This window comes from Fukomys damarensis, unplaced genomic scaffold (genome assembly GCF_012274545.1).
Source record: "Fukomys damarensis isolate Sample0158 unplaced genomic scaffold, DMR_v1.0_HiC HiC_scaffold_22, whole genome shotgun sequence".
NCBI lineage: Eukaryota > Metazoa > Chordata > Mammalia > Rodentia > Bathyergidae > Fukomys > Fukomys damarensis.
This window is the reverse complement of record NW_022900934.1, coordinates 3,195,997-3,214,849: the sequence shown is the minus strand read 5'-3', so window position 1 is coordinate 3,214,849 and position 18,853 is coordinate 3,195,997. Positions and strand designations below refer to the sequence as shown.

The 18,853-nt window shown below is 50.0% G+C and overlaps 1 long non-coding RNA gene across 2 annotated transcripts in view; it reads left to right on the top strand.

Annotated features, from left to right (window-relative positions):
- LOC104871572 overlaps positions 1-18,853 on the top strand; it is a 49,909-nt gene that overhangs the window by 7,118 nt on the left and 23,938 nt on the right. The window contains exons 2-4 of one of the 2 annotated variants that reach the window (XR_782907.2): positions 5,421-5,559; positions 8,108-8,251; positions 8,342-8,372. This is a non-coding gene — a long non-coding RNA (uncharacterized LOC104871572). Of the gene's footprint in view, positions 1-5,420; positions 5,560-8,107; positions 8,252-8,341; positions 8,373-18,853 lie in introns of those variants that run through there. The other variant, XR_782910.2, reaches the window with a different exon arrangement.

Here is an 18,853-nt window from a genome sequence, read left to right as displayed (position 1 = left end):
GGACGGAAGAAAGACCCGCCTGCACGTGTAGAGTTCAATTTCAGAAAGCCAAGGAGGAGGACACCCAGACCTCCCAGAGAGAAAAGTGTGGTTTTATGCATGCTCAGGAGCAAAACGCAGATGGCATTAGACTTCTCCTGGCCAGCATCAGACGCCAGGAGACAGTGGGGCTCCCCTTCCCACTTCCGGGGAAGCAAGCGGTGTGCACGCGGTCTCCTGCCCGGCCCAAATTGTATTCACGCGCTAGAGCAAAATGAAGACATTTTTAGATATGCAAAGACTCGGAAAGTCTGCCTTCCGGAGATACTCTGAGGATTGCTTGACTGTGTCCTCCAGCAGCATGTATAATAAATGCAAAACAAGTCCATGTTTACCAGGCAATTCAAATAACAGAAATGCACAAAGCAGAAAGTGAGTTTCCCATTGCTCTGGCTGTCCCAGGCAGTCACTGCTAAAAGCATCAGATCAGTTCAGGATGTATTTTTTCCAGATATGGGGTAGGTGCAGGCCAGCAGTTCATTTTCAAGAGTTGTACTTTATAGGAACACGTGCCTTTGCAAAACCACACGTCCCACGTACTGGTGGCAAAGCTGCTTTTGCAATTTAAAAATCTTACAGTGGGTTACCACTCCACTTCCTCCTTGGTGGAGTTTGCACAGGCTTTTGTGTCACCGAGGTCCTTAATATATTTAACAGTCTCCACTACTAAATGTTCAGATTGCTGTCACGTTGCACTACTAAGTGGACACGGTAGTAGCAGTGAATATCCCTTGGACTTTTTTCCCTGCACATGAGTGATATCTATACAGGTTAAACTCCTAGAACTGGAATAACTGCTAGATAAAAAGGAATGGGAACATTTTTTTTTAAAAGCCCTGATAGATCTTGTTCTTTTTGCAAAATAGTCATAGCCATTTATTTTTCGGATGACTGAGTTCCACATCAGGCCCTCGGCGAGGTGGGAGCCCTCCGTCTGGGATTAGACTGGGCGGCCGCATCCTGCCCGGGCTGCAAAGTTTCTCCTACAGATGGCGCTGTTGCCTTGCGCTCCTGCCGCTCTGGCGGAGGGAAAGGGCTGTGATTATAAAACAAGAGGAAATCAAGCTGCACGCGCCAAGTGGGCCGCAGCGATTTTTATGTCTGTGCCGAGCCAGTTCAAATCTATGCTTCCTCACCTTCCTGGCTGTAAAACTCAGATAACTTTGTGATCCACCATTCTTCAGAAGGGGAAAACAATGTTATATTTAACCATCTTTTCTGAAATCGTTAGAAATTTGCACTGTGAAAACAAGTCTTTGAGAACTTCCAGCGGCGTGCGGTTGGTGTACTTCAGGGAGAAGAGATAATTCGGGGTTTAGCTTCATAGTTTTTTTCATTTTCTCTTCTTCGAAACAAACAAACAACACCCCCTCCACACACGCACCCCAGACACGCAGACTCTTGCTTCAAAGGGAACAAGGGACAGGGAGACCGGTGCGACCACCTTGCAGGTCCAGGGGCCCAGTGGGGTCTGGCCCTGTGCACCCTGGGGTCTCTCCTGGGGCAGGAGCCCGACCGAAGAGTGGGGACCACTGCCCAGCGGGCTTCCTGGGCCTTATCTGCCACGAGCACAGGGACCTCAGCATCTAAGTGGCGACCACAAAGCCAAGAAGTGTCGAGCTGCCCTCGCTCCGGCAGGAACCTTGGAACCAGGAACCAGGAACCTTGCTCATTCTGCAGGTAGTGCGAGAAAGCAGCGCTGCCCTGTCCTCGGGCCTCTGGTCCTCTCAGAGCGGATGGTCCCCTTGGTACAGAAGGCCGGGAGACGCCATGGTCCTGGTGAATCCCAGGGGAGGGAAGGGATTAAATTAGGAGCAATAGAGCTAAGCAGGGAGCAGTCCCCCCAGCAAGCCACTGCTTCCCCAGTCACCGGTCTCTGAGTGGGGTCCCGGCTCTTCCTCCTGTAGGAGGCTTGTGTTCGAAGGCTCAGACCTGGAAGGCTGCTGTGGCTGCAGTGTGGAGAGCTGCTTTCCTGTAACAGGTTTCTTCTACAAGTTACTCATTCTTATGGGATGGAGTAGTTCGCTGTTTCTCTAGCATTAAGGCCCGCATTAGTGAAGCAAGCTCTCTGGGAACCATGAAAACAACATCTCAAAGTGAAATCACACAGAAAATTGGACCGATTTTAGAGTATGGGTTGGGGCTGAGTATGCAGCCCCCAGGGACATTGAGCGGGCACCACATGTGGCTGGACGAGGCAGCCTAGAGCTCCTTCCAGCACCAAGTGAGGGACAGCACCCAGGGGACCTGAACTGGGTCGGGCTGGACCTGATGTCCAGAAGCCCAGGCTTGGTCACGTTCTCAGCACTTCGTGCAGGTTGCTCGTTCACCCCTCGCTCCGGTGTCCCACTCTGCGCCCATCCCGGGGACACCGGGCAGCTCTGAGGAGGTCACCCCTCAGCCTGCTGTGGGGGTCCAGGTGCCCCGCCCTCAGAGCTTCTGCTCACACCTGCTCACCTCTGGCACCTCCGTTCTGGAAGCTCGAGCCACATGTCCGAGGAAGGGGTTGCGCTCTGGTGCCACCCAAGTCCCTGCCCCTCCACTTGGCTGCCCTGCTCTGGCTCTCACGTTGGGAAGAGGTCAGCAGACGGAGGTTCCAAGCGCCCCTTCTCCGGGCTCACACTCTCACGGTGGGATTTCTTGTTATCTGAGTGTCCCTGTCTTCCTTCTGCCATACCCTTTCCCTTCTATCTGTGGCGTCTCCTGCACCTTGAAAGCCATTTCTCTGGGGCTCCTGTGGGGTAATCAGGCTCATAGGAACGGCTCCCGCCTGCTCTTGTTGCCCTCTGACTCCTTCTCCTGAGCCCGCCCCACCATCAACACTCTCCATACCATTGATGCTGGAGAGTTTCTATACCAGGATGGAAGATAAGTACTCCTCTGCCTGGGAAGCAGTGGTGCTGTGCTCTGTCCCTAATCTGCAGTCCGAGTCTTCTTCCTCTTCTCGCTCTTGAGGTGGTGGCTGCCTAGATCCCCTGCAGAAAGACTCCAAGGCCAGGTCAGGCTTCCTGGACATCAGGGCTTCCTGGAGCTCAGGGCTGTGGTTGATTAGTAATGTCTGCCCAGGGCACAGGCCTGGTGAGTAGGGACATATCTGCTGGTCTCTCGAGCATGCTGTGCCTTTGGGGAAGTTTGAATTTTGCAAATGTTTCTTTTTAGTGTGTGATGTCTCCCCGTTTCAATCACCTTGCATATCCTGCGCCATCCTTTAAGGCTGTCTTCGGCAGAAGTCACCCCTTGGAAGCTGCAAGTGACCTCCCCACACGCTGTGTCTCCACTTGCTGCCCCAACCCTTTGTGTACCTGCTTGGTGGCCCTTACTTCACTGCCCTGTGATCACCTGAGTGCCCTTCCTGAAGGCACTGGGGTCCCTGAGAGCAGAGAGGGTTTTGGAAATGACATATTCCCAGGACCTGGCACATAATCAGTATTCAAAAATGAGTGTTGGATTTTGCAAATCCACATCCTTCATATCTGCCGTTAAAATCAGCACAGGATAGCACAATTAAATGGGGTTCTTATTTAACTGTACAAAAGGTTTCTTTCACCTGGCTCAACTTTCATGAACGAGTAAAGAGAAAGAAATTAAAATGTAGAGATAGCAGGATTAGGTTGAGGAAAAGAAATTAACTGTCAGTAGCTTCAGGAATTGGCCTTGCGTCAGCTTACACATGGTGGAAAAGGCCCTACTGTGCGCTGGGCATGGTGGCAGGTCGTCTTGTGTCTGAGGATAGGTGCCTGGCGTTGGCATGGTCTCGGAGCTCCAGTGGGAAGCTGGGATGGACTGGACCCTAGAGGACAGGGCCTGAGTGCCGTGTATGAATATGTGGAGGGAGCGAACTGCATCTGCCCCTCTTGGGTACCTGCTTGCTCACATGCACCATGGAGGAGACCAGAGCAATACTGGTTGCATTCACTGCATGCTTCTCTTGCTACAAATAACTCCATTCACGTTTCAGCCACTCCAGAAGGAAGCTGCTGCTGTTGTCCGCACTGCACAGATGCAGAGACGGAGGGTCTGGTACCAGTGGGCCTGTTACATTTGCTTTGGGAAGGCCGGGCTGAGGATTCAATGAAACGCACCACAGGAAGTGTCCTTGGCGGCCACCCCGTGGTCACTGTTATCCATTCACTTGGGGTCCTGGCCGGGGACCTGGCGAATCATGCCTGGGGAGCCAGTGCCGACAGGGTCCAGTGGAGACAGACCCCCCTCCAGTGGCGATTCAGACTGTGCCCTTCGCCCCCAGCAAGTCTGCTGCGGTATTTATGTCGTCTGTTTTCTTTCTCAAACACTTAATGCTGTGCACATCTGTCTCGTTCACGGCAGAGGAAGTTCTCTGACAACAAGGGACATATGTTTTTCATCTGCCCCATGTCTGGTGAGATGCTCTCCAATTTTGGAAGAATCAGAAGACAATTTTAACTCCATCCTCACAGCCCGGGTATTGAGGCACACAGGAGGGAACCCTACCTTCTTCAGGAACTAAATCCATGACGCATGCATTCACCAAGCTCCGACGGTGGGCCACCCTCTCAGGAGCACAGGAGGTGGATGCCCCGCATCCCTGGTCCTGGCAGGAAAGTGGGTCCTGTGGTCACTGGTCTCTGGGCGTTGTTCTTCCTCTGCTGTGGATGAATTCTGAGCCCAGGCCCCCTGCGAACGCCTCCACGACTGCACCGCTGGAGTGTGGCTGCCAACGTCCACCAGCTGTGGGGTGGGGTGATGGGGGTGGTGGGGAGGCTGCTGGGGAGGTGGCCGGCAGGTGGACAGAAGACAGAGGGTGTGAAAGTGGAGCTGTGTACCAGCTCCTCCTCCTTTGTCCCCACTCCAGACGCCTGGGGCACTTTTCTGTCCTCCCAGCACAGTTGCTGAGCTCTATGGAAAATCTTTGAGCAGAAAGAATGCAGAGGACCCTCCCAGTAGGCCAGACCCTGCTCTTGCTTCAGGTGCTCTGGGTAATTTGCCACTCAAGGAAGTGCTGTACAGGTGGGCTGTACACTGTGCTGATCAAGGTACTCGTGTGATTCTGAGCCCATGGCACACGGAGGGAGTCCTTTCTGTGACGGCATCTTTTATGGTTTAAATATGGAGAATTCCCCAAAGACCCACTTACTGACAGCTTGATCAGCAACGTGGCAATGTCAGAGACGGAGGTGAGGGAGCTCATTGGATCATGAAGGCATTAACCAGTGGGTCCGTTCGTTGATGAGTTCAGAGCTGAATGGGCCGGTGGGAGCCTGGGGCTTTGTTGGAGAAGTGAGGTCACAGAGAGTGTAGCCATGAGGGGCGTCGTCTGCTCCTGCCCCTGCTTCCTGGCTGCAGTGAGGCGGGCAGCTTCCTTGCACCGTGCTCTCCACCATGATGCCTCTTCCTCCCCGTAGGCTAAAGGCAGTGGATCTGCTGACCATGAACTGAAACCTCTGAAAGTGGGAGCAAAAATAAACCTTCCCTCTCTGAAGCTGTCAGACATCTTGTCATGATGATGGAGAGCTAACAGCGTTACTAACTTCACAACTTCGGGTAAGTTAATCTTCATTCGTGTCTCCAGTGTCTCATGGGTGTGGAAAGTGGGGTGAATACTAATCCTCATCTCTGGAGTTATGGAGAGGACAGAAGGACCCCAAAGTTCCTACCAGACACCATCCTTGCTGCTGCCCCAAGGGCTGCTCAGGCCCCTACTGTGGTGCAGGGTGGCCCTTCCTCCTGCACTTGGCTGCCTCTTTTGACTGCTTGGGAAACGTTCACAAGACACAGAATCTTAGCCTGCAGCCCCCCAAAAAAGAAGACAGATCTCTACATGTCATTGTGGAACGGTCTCCAAGATAGGCAACTCAGGAGCAAAGCAAGGGAAAGGCTGGAGAGAGGGGCTTGTGCCCGTGTAAGCTCTGGCTGTTTCCAGAAGAAGGGGTCACCTGGGACCGATCACGGAGGGGCCCCCAGGAAGGCTGAAGAGACAACTTTTAATTTTGCTCTATTTTATTTAATTAAAAAATTGTAGCAAGAGTTCGTGTACATGCAGCTTTCTAGACTGCTACACTTCTCTGCCAACTCATCATTACTGTGGGATGTGGTTTTCCTGAGGTTCCCATGGATTCAGAGTTCCTGCTCTGTGGTTGGAAGGACAGCCTGGGCGTCCGTGAGGCAGACCCAGGCCCAGTCTTGCAGTAGCTGTCATTTAGGGTTTGTTGGACTGGCTCGAGTTGTGGAAAGGAAACTGAGGCAGATGCCTTAGACTGGCCACCAGGACCGCTGCCCCCCGCACCCCCCCCGCGCCTTTTCTGTCCTCTGCTTTAGAATCCTGAGTGTTTGGGAGGAGCCACATGTGAGCACAGGCGTTCTGGGAGGTTGCAGAAAGCTGGGGTTGGAGGAGCAGCAGAGCATATCTCAGTGCTCCCCTTTTCTTCCTCCTCTCATCCTGAACATCTTCGTGGTGTCTGGAGCCGTGGGAGCCTCCCACAGTCCAGGCAAGGAACGTTAGACAAAGACAGCAGGAACCCCCTCCGGGCTCTTGTCATGCTGGTAAATGAACCCCTTTGTCCTGAAGTCAGTGGACCTTCCTGGTATTTCTTGCTAAAAGGGACCTGTGATGTGGGTGCAGAACTAGGGCAGCCAGAGAGTTGGGCTTTAGCTGTGGCTCTGTTTCTGACGTGCTGAGTGGCCTCAGGTTTTGTTTTTTTTCCTGCTCTCTGATCTCCAGTTTAACAACCTGGAAAGAGTGGGGGAAGGAAATGACACCATGATCTTCAGATGTGCTGCTAGGGAGGTAACTGGGGGTGACACCCTACTGTTCCCTGGAGAAGTGCCTTCTCCACCCATCTACCTCGTGTAAGAGGAGGCGAAGAGAAGGCATCTGTGCTCAGAGAGGCAGAAAATCACCCATGTGAAGAAGAGCAAGGACCCCAGAAGATTACCGGGTGGGAGACTGACTCGGAAGTAGACAGGAATTGGCTCAGGTTCAACCCAAGGTTGGGGCTTGGGAAAGAGTGGCCCGGACCAGAGCTGTGTGGAAACCGAGCCCCGTCTGCTCGCCACGTGTCATCTCTGCTGCTCTCACGTCCCCAGGACAGAGCAGGGATGAACTCTTGGCTTCACCACCTGGCCCCTTCCCGGCACCTGCTAGCTGGGACCTTGACACTCGGAACCAGCTGTGGCCTTGGCAGTGGCTGAACACAGGGGAGAGGAGAGCGCGGCTCCAGCCTCTCTTGTGGGAGGTCGTTCCTGCCACCCTCCCGGGGCTTCTGTCAACCCACTCCCTAGACCTGTCCCACTTCTTTTTGTCACAGCTTTTCACCCCCCGAGGGCATAGGACTTGCTGTTTGGTTGCTTCCTTGTCGGCTGCCTGTGCGGAAACCTCGGGCCCTCTGTTTTCTTCCCTGTTGTGCCCCAGTTGGGCAGGGCCTGGTGGTAGCAGGTGCTCAGGGCACGCTCCTTGTATAAATAGCACACTCTGGGCTGCTCTTTAGCTACAAGGGCCCCGTTTCCAGTGACAGGAGTCTGACTTTGCCCCAGCTCCCTGGGGCTGTGGGAGCTCTGCTTTAGGAGAGGAGCGAGACCTCCGGAGGACTGGACGGCACTGGCTGGTGCAGGATGCTGAGGGACTACAAAATAGCAAATTGACTGCCTTTGGAGTGTTCACCCAGGGCTACCTAGCGATCTATTTCCCGTGACCTTCTCACATGACTTCCTTGGATGATGTCTTCCTCCGTGTCCTGGGCCTTTATGGTTCTGAGTCTGTATCTTACACTTCTGGGCATCTTTCTTCCTTTCTCCCAGAACTCCATGCTCAGCGCACAGCCTGGCACCATGGAGGAGCTGGGGCAATAACTTGGACCTTACACATCTTGGTGGTGGTGGAACGCTGCTTACACTTAAGTGCTGGTGTTGCATTCTGGGGAAAGCAGGCCGGAACCGGGCACGACTGGGTGCAAAGCCACCTGCCATGGCTGCTTGGCTCGAAAAGCCCCACCTACATCGGCGGTCACATTCTGTCTGAGCGTACAGATTCATCAACACCGTGACTACCGTTTCCAGAAGAGCTCTTGCTGAAATTCTGTAATGATATGTTTAGGTTGCAGAACATCACCTCTGGGAAAGAAGATGAATAGCTTTAAGAAATGTGCTCCCTCCTTCTGACCTCTGCAAACCCCGACCAGATGATGAAGAAAGATGACTCGACCTGGATGCACCTTGCAGGAAATGTTCCACTTCTCAGGTACTTATCCAACCAGCGTCCACCTGGTGCAGTGCATTAATGCTGAATATTTCTTGTGATATTTTCTGGCTGATAATATTTTTCTTCCAGGTTCTCTATAAACACTAAAGCAACACCGACCCAAAGGGCATTTTTTCCCCCTCTTGGAAGTGTTTTCATTGTCTGGGTTCTTAACTGGGCGATGTGTCTAGTTCACGTGATCTGGGAGGCGTGGGGTTCAGTATTTGAAAGCACATGTTGAATTTGAAGTTCGGGTCCCAGTCGCCCGGCATAGGCTGATGGGGGCTGGAAGTCCGGAGCTCTGGTTCTCGTGGGGCTGCGCCTCAGCCCCAGGATGAGAAGTGTCAGTCTCCTGGCATTTTCTCTTCTGGCGAGAGAACAGACTTCCAGCATTGGAACTGACAGTGTGGGAAGGGCGATGTGTTCTTGTGGGGCTGTAATGTTTGAAGCAAGATGCTGATAATCGCCCCCCGATTAGTTGTCAGTAGCGTCCCCCATGGTGACAGCCGGACTGCCTTCAGCACTGCTAAGTGTCTCCAGGGCTCAAAGCTAAACTTGTCCCTGGGTTTGTCCTTGCTGGGATGCTAGGGGATGGTTCAGAGCACATCCAACCTGTGCATGCCCTTCTCTCAGAGGCTGAGTTAGTCCCAGGGCCGTGCACTTCACTGCTGAACACGGCTTCCTGGGAAAACAGAGCCCTGCATGCACAAGCGCTGGACAGGAGCTGACCTCCCTCCATACCCGTCCAGCTGACACCTGTGTCCCTTCCCCAGTAACCAGATCCTGACTTGAAATGTCATAGACCAGCTTTGTCTGGGTAGGGGGACTTTCTCTGATGCAGCCCTGCTTAGGCACTGTGCCAGTGTCCGGCTTCTTTGTGACCTCACATTATGCACACCAACTGTTCGCTTGTTTTCAGTGCTGCACAGTTTTCTATGATGTGGACACACAGTGATTGGTCATGCATGCTGCTGGTGACTGGCCTTTGGGAGGCAACATTCGCACTACTGTGAACGTATTTGTGTGTGTTGGTGAATGTATAGACACACCTTTGTTGGGTATACACCCAGGAATGTGGTTAGGGGTTGTAGGGCATCACCTGCTTGGCTGTAGGAGAGGATGCCATATACGGTACTCCTGCAGAATAATGACAACAATAATACAAAAAGCCCTACAGCTCTGCAAGAAAGTCAGTGAAAAAGGTAACAGTGTCACACAGGAAGACGTTTAACTATCACATCAGCGTCTACTGCAGGTGCTTAGCAGCTTGGACACCTAACCAAGGCACACAAGCCTCAGAGCCTATGTGCTGCCTCTCCCGGAGCCCCAGCAGCCGGTGGCAGGAGCAGGAAACGGTGCAGCCTGCAGAGTCTGCTTTGGGGGTTGTAGGCTCACAGAGAGGCGATAGTGCAAGGCCAAACACTTTCTATTTGTAAAAGCAAGGTTTTATAGGAGCACAAGACACAAAATAAAGGGTTTGTGTCGGCCAGAAAGGCTCAGTACCGTCTCCTGTGTGGGAGTCATGCTGAGCCCAGCGTCTGGTCCCCCTAGGTGGGCACATCAGGAGCGAGAGCCACAGAGGGAGGAGATCAAGCGTCCCGTGAGCTCCAGGAGCACAGGGCAGAGGCCAGGCAGACAGCAGAGGCTTTGCCTCTGCTTTGCGGAACTCTGGGACCTCAGGAGCTAGTGTGGTCCCGAGGGGATTGGGGCCCCACTTCCTCGGAGCCAGCACAGGCCTCGAGGAACATTCTGGAGCTTCCCCAGGCCCTGAGGGTAAAGTGGGAAGTGCAAGACTGAGGAGCCAGAGAGCAGGACCTTCAGGGCAGGCAGGGGATGCAAGGGGGCTGCAGGGTCCTCAGAAGCCTGAAGGAAATGGCACTCCAGGAGCATCCAGCAGCCAGACTGTGGGAGTAGGTGGCTGACGGACAGAGGCTGATCCTGCCCAACTCAAGGGGCAGGAATAGGAGGGCGAAGCCTGGGGGGTTGCTTGTGCACCAAGGACCAGGGCATGAGATAAAAATGCCCATGCATAGTAACCAGAGACCTTGTGCCCGCTAGCCCGGAGTTATCCCTGGGCGTGGGGCGGGGCCACCTTGCATGGCGGCACGAGTGGGAGGCCTCGGCCAGGAGACCAAGGCCCTGGTGAGGATCCTCAGGTCTGCCACTTCAGTGGGCTCTTTGGTTACGCAGCACAGGGGCAGAGGAGCCTGCGACCACACTCCTCAGCCCGCTGTCGTCGAGCAGGGACAGCTGTCTCGTGCTGCTCAGCCATGGTCCTCCTGCCTAGGAAGCAGGCCCAGCCGTAGGCAAGGAGAGCGCTTGTCACAGAGCTTTCTCTGAAGAGGAAAACAAAATTAAACATACGACGTGTGTATGCTGTAACAATGGGGAATTTATTTGAAAATATTAATTACGAGTTACAGTGTTTGCTGTGAAGGTTTAAATTTTTAAAAGATCCTATAAAAAGGGAAAGAAAGGAGTACACATAGGATAAGTCGGAAATAAACAGTGGACATTTAGCATAAGGCTTTTGCATGTTTTCTCTTTGGCTGTATATTTCTTTACTTAAATTTTGGAATAATGCGCGGAATGTTTTGAAACCCTCCTTCCGTTACAATGCATGGTGAAGGTTTTCCCGCGTGGCTAAACGTCTGCCTTCAATGCTGTGTTGTTTGCGGGAGTTCCGTGGGGCTCTGAGTGGGGCCCACAGATGCAGGAGAAGAAAGGGGTGAGCGACGGCAGGGTGTGCAGGATCCAGGATTGTGCACACAGGGCAGCTCCCACTGCTCCTCCAGTGGGGCTGTCACCCCCGTGTCCTCCCAGCCAGCTCTGCACAAACCTGCTCTCTGCACAGGGCTTTCAGCTGGCTACTGCAGGCGACACGTGGAAAGCACATCTCTCATTATTCTCCTTTGCATTTCCCCCGACCCTCAGGAAGTGGGACGTATTTCCTGTGTGCTTCCCCCATTTCCTCTTGTGTGACCTGCCAACTTTCCTACTGGCCTGAAGGCATTTCTCGTCTTACTTCTCAGGAGTGCTCCATATATGCCAGATACGGTTTCTTTGCCAACTGTATGCATCGCAGACAGATTTAAAGTCTAGAACTTGCTTTCCTGTTGCTCGTGGTGTCTTTTGTCAAAGAAAAACATTAGTGTTTTGGAAAGTTAAATGGATCGCTCTGTTCCTTTCCCCAGTTTGCTCTGTGGGTCTCATGGGGAACCTGAGCTCCTGTGATCCTGTGGCTCAGCAGAGTGGCCTCTCGGTGGACAGTCGTATGTGGCTGGGCTGTGGCTGCTGCTCCAGGACGCCCCAAGTTCCCCCTCTGACCCTTGTGAGGTTTTTATTTATAAAACGGGAGTAATTTTGTATCTATGTCCTTGAATTATTTTATAGATTTAATAGAAATAACTCGGTAATGTCCTCAAAAGAGGAGGTGTTTGATTATTATTATTGCTCTGATGGTGCTAGTTTTTGTTTTAGTTAATGTTTTCATTTTAAAGTCACGTGTTTTATTTTTTTTTGTGGGTGTGGTGCAGATATGACCTGAGTATTTCCATGTGGCTGCTAAGTGTCCCCAAATCATTGCTGAATCACTCATGTATCCACCGATTTTAATGCTGCTTCCCTTACGTGTCAGCTTCACAGACACTGCCTCCCACGCTGCCCCATTCTGCTGTTCTGATTTCCCATCCCCAGGAACAGAATCTGTGTTTCATGCGGCAGGGCCTTACTTTCCAGGAGCAGAGCACTCAATACTCCCTCCACACTTTTCTCCAACGTTCCCAGCGTCAGCCTCTACCTCAGGCATCCATGATGGTGACAGAGACTGCTTGTCACGCTCTGTGAATGTCCTGCGTCCCACAAATGGGACTGGCACGTCAGGCTCACCACGGCTCCCATCAGGATGGGGTCACCCTTGGTTGTCTTATTATCAAAAATGTTCGGTTTGCTGGACCATCAGCCAAGAAGCACTGCCCCCAGCAGTGAGAGCAGGTCCTCCCATGCTCTGTGGACAGAGAGGTTCAGAGCTGGGTCCCCAGACACATCCGCCTGGTCCTGAGATGCTGGGACCTCCCTACCGCATGGGCGTGTTCAGCTTTTCCGCCGTTTGCTGGGCGAATCCTTTTGGTCTTGCCTCACTTTGTTTGCCTACTTGGCCAAATTCCTGCCCTTGTTCTCTCCATCTTTTCACCTCCATCTTTTCTGGTGTCCTTACAGCTCTCAGAAGCAGCAGTAGGTGGGCAAGTTCCATCTCTGAGTTTCTGTCTCCCATCTGCAGTTCTCCGTCAATATACTGTAATTACTGATGAATCTGAGTTTGGTTCTGAACTGTAATTTTGTGTTATTTATTCTGTTTTTAAAATATTTTTTTCTTTTCAGTCTCTGATTGCAGGCTGAGCACTCGTTCAAGGTTTCTTTCCTCCTTACTTCCCTGTACTGGCATGGAAAGTCTCATTCTGTTGCAATTCTTCCAGCCCTCAGTTCTCATGGAAGTTACAGAGAAGCGCCACCATGCCCCAAATCAACATGAAGTCATTTGAACCTTTAAATTGGCTCACCCACCTATTTTCAATAATATTATGGTTTTGAAACATTATTATAGCCCTCGGATCACCACTCTCCTCTATGGCTGTAACCCCTCATTCTGGTGCAGATAAAATTGGCAACTATGTCCCATAGATACAGTTCTCTGCTCTCTCAAGATTCACAAGACTCTGGTTCTGTAATGCTTTGGGTCTAGATGTCCCCTCAAAGCCTTATACGGTCCTAGGTGGCTTTTTCAGAGGTGGCTTTTTCAGGAGTCTGTGATGCTGGCATCAAGAGCATATGATTACTAAGCCAGTTGACTGATTGCTTTGGCAGCACCTGAATCCCGGTGGTCTGGATAAGATAAAAAGGGCAGAAAGTTGCCGTTAACGTCCCTTATTGCTTGTGCTATCGTGTGGGCTCCATGAACTGTTTCTCCTCGTGATGGCTCTCTGCCATGTACAATTCTGCCATGGAGCCAGCCAACTCTGGACTGAAAGAACTTCTACAAACTGTGGTGTCAGGTATTTTGTCTCTGTCTCCTTTCAAGGCTATTCATTGCTTTTAATTGCTTTGTCTCACTTTTGTAACCTTTCAGCCTCCCCTCACCCCAGTTTCTGGCCACTAAAAAGTCCACCCCCTCTTCGACCAAATGTGTAAAACTGGAACCTTTCCTTTGTTCTGGGCTCAACCTTTGGTTGCTAGTCTGTTGATTCCATGTTCTCTTAAAATCCTGGAATAAAATCCTGTTTCCCAGGGACCTCTCTGGTCTTTTAAATCCCACAACATTTCTAGTGTTTTAAATCTCTCTACATTAATAATCATAATCATTATCTTTACAATAAATGACTATTAGTTCCTTGCATACTTAATATTATTTGATCACAGATATCTCTTGATTCTCACTCTTTGCTACTTGTTTTTGTATTAGCAAATTAAGAACTTCTTTTAATAGTTCTTTAACTTTGGGTCTGTGAATGATAAAGTTTTCAGTCTGTGTCTGAAGTGTCTTAACTCTGCCTTCTCTTTTGAGTACTACTTTAATATAGAATTTCAGATTATTTTTCTCAGTGAGCTAAAGCTATGATTCCATTCCTGTGCTCTCTATATTCTTTTCTCTATTACATTTACATTTTAGATACACATAATGATCACATTCATCATAGATAATTTGTACCTGTACATAATATATGTTAATTCCTCTTTTTTCCTCATTTCCCTACCAATGAATGGATAAAGATGTGTTTTTTCTTTTTTAATATAATGGAGTACTACTCAGCCATAAAGGACAAACAACACATTTCTAGGTAAAGGGATACACCTTAAGCCCATACTTTTAAGTGAAATAAGTCAAACACATGTGTAAATATCGCATTGTTTCTCTGTGTAAGAAGCTAAAAGTATAAATAGCGTTCTTTAAATTCTTTGTTTGGTATTCTAATTACTCCTTCCCCTCTGGCTCTTTTCATGGGTTCTCTTTGTCTTTGGAAATCTTCATTTCAGGTGGTACATCCAGTAGTAACTTCCTGTTTTCCATGGAACACTGTTGCTTCATTTACTCCACTCAGAACATCTCTAGATGATTTTGTGTCTGAGGACAGCCTTTCCTCTGCCGTCATGGAACTTGGAGATGCACTAGGCCTGCTCACAATGGCCTCTGTGTTTCCTAATTCTTTATCATGTTTTCCATGTTCTGAATGTCTGTGGCGCTGCTCAGGATTTGCTGAGCTCTGCACAGATGTGAAAACCAAACTTAAACGTTATGTCAGTTATATCCGACCTCTTGTTTCAGCCTTTTGCTGGTTTTAGATAGTGTACCAGTGATTGTGTTATGCATTGCTAGCTGCTTGATCTGGTTCTTTTTACTGCTAAGTGCAATGTAAATATATAATTAATGTTAAAATAAAGCCATTTTACAGTAAAAGGCACATGGCCATTCATGCTCATCAGAGTACTTCCCTTTGCTTTGAATATACTTATCCCATTGTGCTCCACAATTTTTGAAATAGTTCTGGAAGTCCTTTTTGGGGAGTGTCTTTTACAAGGCGTGATAAAATATACATTGAGCACTGCAGCTGAGTGCCATCCGGGGAAAGGCAGGCTTGTGAAGGCATCACGGTGCGCCCTCAGACACTTTATCCCTTGGATCTGGCACTTTGAGACTTCTGAATCTTCCTCCGAGTCAAAACGACCATGAAAAGGAACTTTCATGAGATCAAGGGTGGGACAAATGTATTAGAAGTGAGAGTGAGTATTTTGAATGGGATTCGTGGTAATGTGTCTTTTACTGTAACACATTTTAAACGTTTAAACATTCTACATACACTTTCTTTGTCACACCTCATTAAGGCACTATTCTTTATTTCTTAGTATCTTGTTTGTTCACGTGGCTTTTTAAAGATTCTTGTGTACTTTCCTGATTCTTCAATTTTTCCAAGTTCATTGTTGGAAAGCGCAGTTCTGCTTGTTGCACGTGCTGGCTCTATGTAATGATCCAGTCTCTTCATGCACTTTATCATTTTTAACTTTAATCTCATCTTCAGCTGAATGTTTATGACTAGTAGTTTTGTGTAATTGGAGTTACAAAAGTTTCCCCAGCCTGAATTCAAAAGTTACATGCATTTCGGGCCAGGATTCCGGCACTGTAAGTGAAGTACAAACGTGAGTGCTCTGTTCCACATGGTGCAGACTTGGGTGGGAATTCGTGCAAGGCTCCAGCTTCTGCGCTCAGAGCTGAGCAGTGCCCAGCTCTCCAGCTTTTTCCTGGGCCAGTGGAAGTTAAACTGCGGGGTGCTGTGTCTGACAATGGTCAAGGCTTTCACAGTTTCACAATGCCTTTCCGTTAGCGTGCTATCCCACAATCAGCCTGTAAGTAGGATTTTCATTTTCTCATTCACTGTAGATAACTGATTCTCAACTAAGAATAACTTGGACCTCCAGGGGACACTTTGCACTCTCCAGAGACAATTTTAGTGGCTTGGAATGGAGAGAAGAAGCTGAAATCTAGTATGTGTGGGCCAGGGGTTCTGCTAAGCATCCTACAATGCACAGAAGATGCCTCTTTCTCCCCTGCAGATGGCTCTGGCTATCATATCATAGTGTGTGAAAAGGAAGCCTGTGCTACACCAAAAGGTTACAAACAGTAAGAAGACTGAGTTTGCAATGATTGGCCTCCTAGTGAGATAGTGTGTTCATATTTTCATATGTTTATTGAATACCTGAGTTTGTTCTTTTGCAAACCAACTCTATTTTTCCTTTGCCTAAGTGAACATAAGGCTACCATGAGGTTGGATTGGACCAATCGAGAAAATAACTTGGCTACATTTGATGTAGTATAAACTAGTACATGAAGGAGCCTATTATTATAATTGCATACTTCCCCCAAATTTCCTGCCCTTAGGAAGAGGGCCAGAGTGCACTGTACCAGTTGCCCACTGCACAAGAGGTCCAAATGGAGCGCTGAACTTCAGCCAGCACTCTGCTCTCAGACACCCAAAAGTCGTCGTGGAGAGGGGCTTGGAGCACAGCTTTCCATCTCTGTTCAGTACTGGGGATTGAACCTGGGCCTTCACACTGAGCTGTATCTCCAGCATCGTTTTTAAAATAACTTTTAATTTTGAGATGGTCTCAATAAATCCCTAAGTTGCCCCACCTGGGTTTGAATTTGTGATTCCTCTGCCTCAGCCTCCCAGAGCACTGACATTATGGGCTCCGTGCCTGGCTTGCCTCCCCCGTTCTTTACAGTCACTGCCCCATAGCATGGTGCCGGAGCAGCTCTTGACACGTCCCACAGTGCTGTCACAGGCCCAGGCTCTGCGTTCTTGCAGTAATGCTGCAGGGGATGCTTGGGGAGCTGCTATTGGCAGGTGGGGGGCTGGATCGCTCGCACTTAGAGATGGTGGTGATTTCAGAGTGCAGATGCATTCTCTCACCTGGGTGCTGCTCTTGCTCACTTGCCATAGTCTCTTCCTCTGGGCTCTTTCTTTTTCAAGGGCTCCACAGGCACAGCCCAGCAAAGCAAGGGTTAGCTGTGTTGACTAACCTCGGAGACGTTCTGGGAGTGGTAGGCGCACAAGAATCGGATGGAGGCTGGGAGTCAGCCTCATCAGAAAACACCACAGACTTCAGGGGCTTCAGGGCCCTGGAGTCTGCTCAGGACTCTCTGGGTCCTGTGAATCCTTGGTTAAAAGCCGCAGCCCACACTAAATTGGATTGTTTTGGTTGTGACAAGGGATGCCAAAAATTGATGTGAAATTACCCAGGTGGCTGAGAGCCTGCAGACTCTGGTTCTGAGCTCCTTCCCTTCTGTGTCTGCCCGTGCTGGGCCTCCTGTGAGCACGCATGTCAACAGCTCAGATGTTGCCATCTCTACCGCTCATCTCCCTGTGGACAGGATCTCGTGTCGCCCTCTCAAGCCCCAGAGCCCGGCCTGCACGTCTTTTCCACTACCCTCCCAGTCTGCTTGTTATCTGCTTACATATTTGATGTTTTCCAGGAAGGCTGTGGGATGCTTGAAAGCAGGGCCTGTGTCTTAGATCCCTTGACCTGTGTTTGTAGCCTCCCTTTGTGTGTCACTCGGAAGGTAGCTCCACAGTAGTAGGCCTTGCACAGTGGCGAAGCACGATAAAGTGTGCGGGAAATTCCCACGAGCACCTCTTCTGTGTCTACACACTGGGGTGTCTTGAAAGATGGTTTGTGACTATTTTTTAAAAGTTTTTTCCCCCAAATACCGCTGGCTTCTCTCAAATCGAACTGTGGTCCAAGCAGCACCAGGTGCCCCACTGCTTGACCATGGGAGTGGCTTGAACTTGGGCGATGTCGACTCTTGCAGACCCCACAAGGGACACATAAGCAGGTGAGGGGAGGCGCAGTCTGTGAGCCGTCACTGCCCCGAAGGCTCATCTCGGGGAGGTGGAGATGGCGGGAGCTGTGTGGCATGAATTATGGCTGCGAACGAACTGGACCGGCCGCGGGCCGTGCTGAGGCTGCTCCCTTCAGACACGCTGGGCTGCTGGGGCCACCTCTGCCCATGGGAAGCCCAGGCATCTCTGAGGAGAAGAAGGAGCCTCTGCTTGGGCTTGGAGTCCAAACGCTCTGACCGAACGCTTCCGTTCTAACTTCCCTCTCCCGGACCTCGGAGCGTGCCCGTTTCCCTTAGAGGGGAAGGGAGCACCCTCCCCGCCATCTTCCTCCTCTTCCTCCTCACGGGTGCATTGCATAGTCTTTCTGTGGCCCATCTCTTGTTCCCATGGCCCTGTGCGGTCGGATGGAGGAGCCCCAGTTTAGATCCCTGTCCCTTTCCTCACGGACACCCCCGTCTTCTGTCAGTATCTCCAGGTAACTCTCCCTGCCCGGCACCATTGTTCTCAACCTGCCTTCCTCGGAGAGTTTTGTCTCGCGATATTTTCCTACGAGTTGCCATGGTGGTTCCTAATAATTCTTGCTCCCTGGCCCTGTGTTTTTCACATTTTGCCTTTACTTGACCACCAAAAGGGGAAGGGGAAGTGACAGGGGAAAGGAAAGAATAAGAGAATAGGGAAAAATGAAACAGAGTCCTTGTAAATAGGGAGAGGTGGAAGAGTTGAAGGAAGGGCAGGGGAATGGGGAAAAAATAAGAATAAAGACGGAATATGAAAAGGTACAAATTCCCAATGATGACTGTAACTGTATTGTGTACCTAAAATGTACCAATAAAATTAATAAATTAAAAAGCCATCATATCAATTTTTTTAAACTAGGAAACATGTTTTATTTTTTTTATTAATTTATTAATTTTATTGAGTTTATTGGTACATTTTAGGGATACAGTACAGTTACATTCATGGTTGGGATCATGTACCTCTACGTGGAAAGTCTTGATTCTCATTTTTTCCCCTTACCTCTGCCCTCCCCTCACCCCTCCTCCCCTCCCCATCTACAAACACTTTATTTTCATCTTTTCATTCTCTCACATTTTTTTCTTTTCCCTTTTTGTTCTTCCCCTACCCATCACACCTTCCCTGCACCTTTAGCTCCTTTCTTCCCATTTCTAAATGTCTAATGTAATCTTATTAGAATCTTATGCATTGTTGCAGA